This window comes from Acanthisitta chloris, unplaced genomic scaffold, assembly GCF_000695815.1.
Source record: "Acanthisitta chloris isolate BGI_N310 unplaced genomic scaffold, ASM69581v1 scaffold1563, whole genome shotgun sequence".
NCBI lineage: Eukaryota > Metazoa > Chordata > Aves > Passeriformes > Acanthisittidae > Acanthisitta > Acanthisitta chloris.
This window is the reverse complement of record NW_008664127.1, coordinates 2,362-11,571: the sequence shown is the minus strand read 5'-3', so window position 1 is coordinate 11,571 and position 9,210 is coordinate 2,362.

Here is a 9,210-nt window from a genome sequence, read left to right as displayed (position 1 = left end):
CGGAAGAGAAGGAAACAAGTATCAAATCCTACTGCTTAGTCTCGATGGGAAATTTAGTATCTGGTTGGATGTGGAGGATTTACTTTAGTTTTCCATTCCTGGTTTATGCCAAGAGACAAGTTAAGCAGAGGATGGAATATTTGCAGGTTTGCTTCCTTTTTCACATGTGCTATGAAATCAGTAAATATCTGTGGGGAGAGAGAGAAGCAAATTCCTCTATTTATTTTACTTCAACGATGATTTGTAGCTTGATTCTCACTCCCTCCAGTTTCCTGTTGATTCAGGTCTACTCACACCAAGTAAGTTATCTTAGCTGATACAGAGCAGAGATCTCAGGCTCTGATCTCTGGCAGATTTTGCTCTAGGAGAGTTTACCCATTTTTACAATCAAGTTTATAATTCTCACTGAAATAAAACACGCACAGTGATCATGTGGAGTTTGAAATGCTTTTCACTCACCAGAACTCTCTCACAGAAAACTGGATAGGAATTGGAGAGGCTTTTTTTTTTTGTGGCTAAAAATGGGAAAACTTGCTACATAACCCTCTCAGAGTATGATCTCAAAACACCAAACATTCTCCACCACGCACATATGGAATCATAGAATAGACAAACTGTGGCTGCTCCATCCCTGGAGGTGTTCCAGGCCAGTTTGCATGGGACTTGGAGCAACCTGGGCTGGTGGAAGATGCCCCTGCCCATGGCAGAGGGTGGAATGAGAAAATCTCTAAGGTCCTTCCAACCCAAACCATTCTGTGACTCTATGATATAGATGATATAGATGTCCATATGCTCCTGCCCTATTTTAAAGGAAAACTGACAGGTCACTGCCACCTATAGACACAGCTGAGCAGCAGCAGAAGTGATAACATACACAGGCAAAATGGTATCAAACTGGCAGAGTGTCAAGTTGCCAAGCAAATAATGTCACAGCTCTTCCCTTGTGCCATCCCATCCAGAAACTGCAGCTGCAGAGACTATTGCAGCTGGTTGTGTGGCTCTAGAGCTGCATAAATGAGCATCTTCAGCGCTGTCGTCAGCATGAAATGGTTCTGTATTTCCCCAAAGGGCTCAGGCCTCTAGTTTGTAAGTGCAAATCCATTTTTCTCTCATTTGATATATGGGCAGGGACATCTTTCACTAGCTCAGGTTGCTCCAAGCCCCATCCAACCTGGCCTGGAACACTCCCAGGGATGGAGCAGCCACAGCTGCTCTGGGCAACCTGTGCCAGTGCCTCAGCACCCTGAGGTGCCCTCACTCACCACCACAACTCCCAATATCTAATCTAACCCTACTCTCTGTCAGTTTGAAGCCATTCCCTCTTGTCCTGTAACTCCATGCCCTCGAAAATTGTCTCTCTCCATCCTTCTCATAGCTCCTTCAGGTACTGGAGGGGAAAAAGAGCTGATGCTGATACAAGAACACACTTCAGAATGAGAAGAAAGCCCTTAGAAGTAGGGAGGAGCTGCAGTAAGCTCATTCTCATCCTTAGGCTTCTTTTCTAGATCCAGATCTCTTCAGCAAGCTTCAAGGCTATTATCCTCGTGGGGGGCTCCTTCAGGCCAGCTGGAATGCAGCCCAGCTGGTTCAAAAAGGAACATGAACTCCCAGCCTCCATATCAGACAGCCCTGAAACAGTTCCCTTCCCAAACAATGCTTCGCTGCTCCTATTGTATTGCAGAAAATAATCCAAATTAAAAATTGTACTTGCACTTTTTGAATGTTATATGAACCCATAATGTGCCTGAGCAGGAGCTCAAGGCTTGGGAATATTCTCCTTTTTCTCTCCCGCTCTAAACTCATTGTTTTGGTCCTGGAAGTGTAGGAAAAGCTTTGAAAACTAGGAGAGAAAATGACAACAAAAATCTGTGATCTGCTGTGTGCTCTGGCTAAAGGCAGCCAAGCCTGACCTTTCAGATGTATTGACCAACCTGCAATATTACAATCCCCTGTGTCACAGTGGCTCTTCATATCAAAAGTACACAATTAATTCCTCACTAAAACTCACCATATGCTGTACTTAAATGCCAGAAAAATAATCAGCTTTACTGCCCTTTATCCTGCCTCTTGCAGCCCAGGTGAGCATGGGGACATGTCCATGTCCAGGGAGGAAGGCAGAAACTCCTGCTCTGATTCATGGGGAGCCAAGAAAGGACTAGTAACAGGACAGAGATTTAGAAAGTCTCCTTACCTGCCTTCAGTGCAGCTCTCAATTGCTGTCCTGCAGGAAAAGATATCTCAGGCACGTGCTGGGGATGATGAAACCAGTGGGCAAGTGCATGTGAGCCCTGTCAGTGGCTGAGGAGGAGGAATGGGCACACAATAGACAGTAGAGAGGGGACAGGAGAAGGAAGAGTTGAGATGACTCACCTAGAGCAAACAAGAACCACCCAAGAACAACCTGAGGAGCAGCCTGGCAGCTGGCTGTGCATCCAGGACACACAGCATTGCACTCCTTAAGGCTCTAGGGGCAGGTTTTAATACCATTCTTTCAGCCACTCTGCATTGGAGCCAAATGGGAAAAAGCAAAATAGTTCAAACATTCACACCCTGAGCTTTCAGGGAGGGAACAGCTAGGCAATGCCACAAGGTGAACAATCCCAGCCTGGCTGGTGGAAAGGCTGTCAGACAGCTGAGCTTTTCATTCTTCTGTCCTTTTGCAGGAAAATAAGCTAATGCACTGCAAGGGAAAAGTTGAAGCAGGGGCTTTAAAGCTGAGACAAAAGAAGCTGAGCACTTGCAGGAGCTCCCAAGATCATTCAGAAGAGCACCACAGGCAGCACTGCTTGAGCAGGGGAGGAAGAGCAAAAGCCAAAGCCAAGAAAAGCCAAACCACCAGCAGCAGCAGGAGTTACCTGGAGGAGTGTGCTGGACCCTCCTGGGAGAAGGAGCTGGTCCAAGTGAGGTGCTGCTTGCCCAGCCCAAAGAGCTCTGCCCCTGCCCCTGCTCTGCCTCCACAATCAGCCCAGGGAGTGCTCACAAACACTGGCTGCAAACACACCAAGGGTGGAGTACTCCTATCCACCTTCCCAGCCTTCTCCAAGTGTTTTCTGAGCTCTCCGACCACCCAAACCTGTTCCAGGACACACCTGGGGCAGCCCCACTCTGCTCTGGGCAACACCTACAAACCCCTTCCAAACACAGACTTTTACCACCCTGGCAGACAAAACCAAAACATTTTTAATGCCATGAGTGTTTGCTGCTGTCAAAGTGGATCTTAATATCCTTCCACAATGTGCAGACTGACTAAGTGTTGATATTTTAAACCTGTTATCACAACTTGCTGCTCCCTCAGGTGAGTCACTAAGCCCATGCTCAGTCTGAGGGTGTCTGGGGCAGGGAAAAGCTTCTTGTTCTGAGTTTTCACCCCACATCAGTCAATAAAACCTGTTCTTTAGGAGCTGAGGTTTCCACAGGCTGTTGTAACACCCAGAAAAATGTCCTTATTTGATGGTTTGAGAAAGTGATTGCAGAGAGATGTGAAAGGCTCACACAGGGAGATGCCACAAAGCAGTTTGGGGACAGGCTGGAGCCCACACTCCTCCCAGCACAGCAGGTGACAGCAGCAGTGCTGTTAGCTCTGTCATCATGATCCTAAAAGCACAATGGCAACTTCTCCTTAGTTATTAATGAAAATATCCTGAGGCCAAGGATTCCCAGAAATTCTCTTTGGGCTTCCCTTCATCCAAACCTCCTGGACATAGATCACTTGGCTGCCAGCTTCAAATATATTGTGTAGCTTGTTTCCAGCAGTGTGTTGTCTGCATAGGAGGTGTCTCAAGATCCAAATAAACTGGAACACTATTGCAATTACCCATCTTTTTTCCCTAGTGACTTGCTTGTATCACTTTATCTTGGAGCTGCTTTATGGGTTTGAGTGTAATTATGTTATTAGACATGGTAAAGAAGGGAAACAGATCTGAAGCAAGGGTGATGTGTTGGATGTGAAGAGTGTCAGATGCCTGAGGGGATGATGAAGAAACTGTAAGGATGGAAGCAGAACATCTGATTGCATCCAGCACCTCAGCAGTGCATGGGAGGAGGAATGGATATTCCTATTTCCTCACTTCTCCAAGCATTGGCTCAAGCATCTGTATCATTTCCCCTCACTTCATCACCTTAGGTAGTATAAATCCCTGCCTGATACAAGCTGGGATGGTACCCCATGAGTTCAGGCTCATGATCCTGTCCAGAGACACAACACAGTTTGGGAATGGGCTCTGGATGGCACATGTGGAGGTGGCACAAAGTGCCAACCTGGCTGTGAAACCACTCACCCATGTGGTGGTGCTGGACTAGTTTCCACTCCCATTTGTATTTTTTTGGTCTTTCTCCTTGGCTTTAAGTATGATCCTGAAATAATTTTGAAGTGCAAGATGTCAATATTTAATTCCAGCAATACTTCATTTCTTTAAGCAGAAGTCATTAAGATTCAGTCTATGTTTGCACTGTGTTTTGCTTTCCATGGGTCTGTTTGTTCCTAAAATGGCTTTAAATTCAGCCTTAAAAACTTAATGTGCAGAATGAAAAGAATAAGTTGAATAATGATATACTTATTATGTATTTCACCTTCTGCCACGTGCTGTGAATATAAGAATAACAAGATTCCTTGGCCTCAGAAAAGGCTATTCCTTGAGCTGAGCACCTTGAGGTGTATTTCGCTCTGATTTTACTCTTGTTTTATAGCCATTCAAAGATATCCCATGGCCCATCAAGGACAGAGCAGAGGGACACACAGGGAGTTTTGTTTTGCCTTGTGCTTGAAAATTATTTAGCTTCCTAAGCAGAGGAAACTGCTTCTTTCACTATTTCTCAGTGATCAAAATGCTATTTTTTTTTCTTGCTAAAAAATCTCTAATGAAACCATCACCAAATAAATCTGTATTTCCCAACAGGAAATGCTCAGCTTGTGCATCTGACAGCTGCCTAAAACTTCCTGCTCAATAATGGCCCCGAGCTCCCAACAATTATAAATGATTAACCAGCTTCTTTTATTACTGGCCAGAATGAGAGCCAAGAGCATTCAAATATTGACAATCAAAGAGCAGATTACTATTGGTCTGTGTTTGCATCTGCTTTTGCTACGTGTAGGCTTGAAAGGGGCTGATGTGTTAATTTAAGGTGAGAGCTTCCATCTGGCTGCTACTGTCAAGATTTATTTAGCAGAGCAGGAGGGATGAGCAGCAATCCACCCTTGGCAATACGAGGGAGAGCTGAGAGAAGGAACCTGCAAGAAAACAGCTGAGGGAAAAAAAAAAAGAATTAGGCAAAATTCCAGTCAAGTTCTGACAGTTTCACACAAAACACAAGTGAAGCTTTAACTCAGCCTTTCCCTCTTCAGTCCCAAAAGGATGGATGAAGTGAGTCATGGATTTCTTTCTTCTTTCAGATGCAAAACTTGCGTTGCTTAATTTCTCCCAGATTCCAAGCAGGGAGAGCTGTGTGGGCCACTGAATTCCCAGAGCCAGCCCAGCCCCAGCAGGACCTGCCTAGGCAGATTTGGGCCATCTGAGGGGTGACACATTGGCCTCTGAGGTCCACAGATCCCTGCACTGATGGCCAAGTAGCAGCTGGAAACAAGGATGAGTTGGGAAATAAAAGACACTTCATTCCCAATGAAAAATTCCCAGTTCATTGAGTTCAGTTCCATTTCTGTCCAAGATGACCATGGGAAGTGTAAATTGATCAAGTTTCTGCCTTCTTTGGTCAGAAATAGTCTGAGGAATGCAGCAGGGTTGCAAGTCTGAAGTGAAGGATTTGATTCCAGCCAGCACTGAAAGGAAGGAGACACCAAAGCAAATGGAGTTAGTGATGCAGAGCTGTTTCCCACAGACACTCAGTAAATCCATCATGAGCTACATAACCATCTCCCTCTCCACCTTCCTGTGGTCTCAGCTTATCCTGAACATCCAAACCACATCTGAACATCCCAATGGGATTTTACCCAATGAAGATGTTGCCCAAATTTAGTGCCATGTCTCAGGGAAGGCTGTCCCAGCAGTGAGAGCTTTGGCACAGTCACAGCAGGAGAAAGGGAGAGACTCTGTCCCATCCAAGGTCAGTGCAGATGGTAGTTGGGAAGCAACACAGCAGTGTTTGGGCTTCAGGTGGAACCTCTCAGAGTGAGACCTCTGAGGTTCAGATGTGTCAGTTCCATAGAAGTTACCTACTTAGAGGAACTTTCCAAAAAAACAGTGGCAGTGAAATGATCGATGCTGTTACACTCCTGAGGCTCCAACAACTGACAGACCCCAAAATAAGGTGCTGGCACTCCCAAATTCCTGACCCTGGCATGAAATCCATGTTCCCTGGGACAGACATGAGCTCCAAAGGTGGTGGAAAGATAAAGTCAGACACATCCCCATCCTTCAGGGAGCAGGTGATGTTTTGAACTGGACAGAGGAAAGCACAGCTAAACCTGTGTTCCTCCAAAACTGACTCAGACTTCCAGGGAAAACTGTTTCTGCTTAAGTTCTCCTTAAGTTTTAAGCTTTCTTGGCTCTGGCTCCTTTACAGTTAGTGATTCCTAGTGATTGCTGAAGAATTATGTTTTCAGCAAGTAGCTTTTCCCCTGCTGTCTCTTATGGAGTTCCTATTAATTGTTGAATCTGTCTTGTATTTAGCCAATGCAGCCTGAATGGGTAATGAAAAGGAGAGAAAAATTGCTTCAGTGCAGGGAGCTCCAGAGAAGCAGAATCATCCCTAATTGTTACCATGCTCCCATACCTCTCAGCAGGGACCACGAGTGAGGCTGCAGCCTGTGGTCTCTCTCTGGAACTGCTCCACCAAACCCAGTGGAATCCCTCCAGAGCCACAGTAATGTGGGAGAAGAATTTGGCTCATGTGTTCCAGCTGGAGCCTCATGCTGAATGAGAAACATTTGCTCACCAGAGAGAGCCTGAACATCAGTTCTCAGATGATATTGAAGCCTCCAGTTCCTGCAGAGCTGCTGTGGCTCACAGTGCTGATGCAGGAAGGAGTTGATAGTCTGTGATTGTCTCTCCTGCCCCCAACACACAAAAAACCCAAACAACCAGGTCCTGCTGTCACTATTTTGTTCAAAAGAGGGAGAATTGCAACATCTAAACCAGCTATTTCTTCACGTGGGAGCTTCTAGAACAGATAAAAGGTTACTGTGTCAGGACTGAAACAGAGAGTTTCTGTACACACAGTGCCTGGGTGGGTGGAACAGGCATTTGAACCACAATTATCCTCCTGTAGGAGCACTTTATGTTTCTATCAAATATGCAATGATGATAACAATACTATGCTAAATATTTCACTTCCCTAATGCAACTTCTGCTCAGGCTGGGCATGACTTTTTCCAGCTGTCACAGCTTTGAACCCACTGGCTGCTCTTTCCCCCTGACAGACTATTACCCTTCCCCTTCCCAGGCCTGAAATAGGGAAGATTTGAGGAGCTTGGGTTACTAATAAGAAAAAGAAGGATGAAAAAATGGCTTATTGTAGACTATGCATTTAATTCTTCACTTTAGTGAGAAACTAGTGTGGCTGCATGGACCTGCAGCAGCAGGAGGAGGAGGAATTCTCTTTAGGAAGGTGCTTGATCCATGTGGATTGTGTCTGTGATGCTCTGCTGCTCAAGGAATAGCCAGACATGAGGCTGACAGCTCCAGCAGCAAATGGGGTGGGCTGAGCTGGAGTAGGTGCTGCCTTCAGGCAGAGGACAAACCCCCAGAGCCAACTTTTGGCTTGGCAAGTGTCTGGTGCCAGCAGGACTTGGGTGGAGAAGTTTGCCAATCCTTTCTGTCTGTCATGGAGCTGATTTGAAACCTTTTTTTTCCCTACCCTCATGGATTTGGGTTGAGGTAAAGGTCCAAATTTTCTTTAATTTAATTTGGAGTTTTCTCCCAAGGGACCAGCATTGAGTGCCCCCTGAGGCACCTTGTTTTGATGCTCTATGCCCACAGGGCATGGTCTGTGTGCCACTGCAGCTGTGAAGTCCTGCAGCTGCACAGTCAATGTTCCTCTGCAGCACAGGAGAGGCCCCTTAGGGCCCTGCAGGATCAGGACAGCTGGAGCCAATTTTTCTGCCTGGAAAAATATGATTTGCTAAACTTTTGTCGAGTGGAAACATAAGGGTTTCAGTACACTAACTGTGTATCAGCCCTAACTTCAGTACATTGGAAGGCTAAAAGCCTCAAACTGTGGAAGGAAACATTAATCTCAGTGAAGTATAAGAATTTGCTATCATTTTATTGCTGCCCCTGGAGATGAGATTCTACAGGGATATCAGCCAGGAGCTGTGCCAGCTCCTGCACTGCCCCTTTCCCTGTCTGAACTCAGCATCTCAGCACTTCACTTGAACCCTGTGACCTCCCTGTATTACTCAGCAAGTTGAAGCTTTATTTGAGGACTTGGAGCAGATCTGTCCTCCAGCACAGCTCCACGGCAGGCAGGGACATTGCAGCAGCAGGAGCTCAGCAGAGGGGACACAAACCAGCTGGGAGAAACTAAGCAGGAATTTCAGGCAGTCTGGGAGGACTTGGAAATCCTCCTGGTGCATGAAAACACTTGTTTCGTGTGCAAAAACATAGAACAGGCAGCTTGAGGTTTCATAGCTTTGTTGATTCAGTGGGACTTGTGCATTTGGAAAAGTTTGAGTAGGTTTGGGTTTAAAAAAACGCAATTATCAGTGTGAAAAAATTGTCAGTATGTAAAAAAAAAAATGGCAGAGGAGTTGTCGACGTTCAGAATTCATCCTGCAATTCAAGGATCTACATCTAACTGTAACTCATTAGCAGTAAAATCAGCAATACTCAAAATCAGTAATATTATGCTTTTTTTTTTCAGAGGATTATATTGCCAGATAGGAACTTCATCACTAAATTGAATAGTTCTAAGAGTGTGAATCCTCAAAAGCAGAAGTGAGAGTGATGCATACCAAAGTGAGGAGCTAAATACATCTCTCCTCCACGTCCTGACATCAGAGCTCAGCTCTGTGATTCCTCCCACCAGTGATCAGTCTGAGGGAGGTTCTCTGCTGCTAATTTTGTGATGAGGAGCAATAATTCTAGGGTAGAAATGAAACTGATTTGATTTGGTCACATCTGAATTCAAAATTAGTAAATAGAATATAAATGAGAAGATTTCTAGGCCTGATGCAGCTTGGAGCAGTTCTGGATTCAAAACCAGAGATAAGATTTTGAGCTTTAAAGGAAGAAGATTCACCTAATTTAAGTGGAGCTC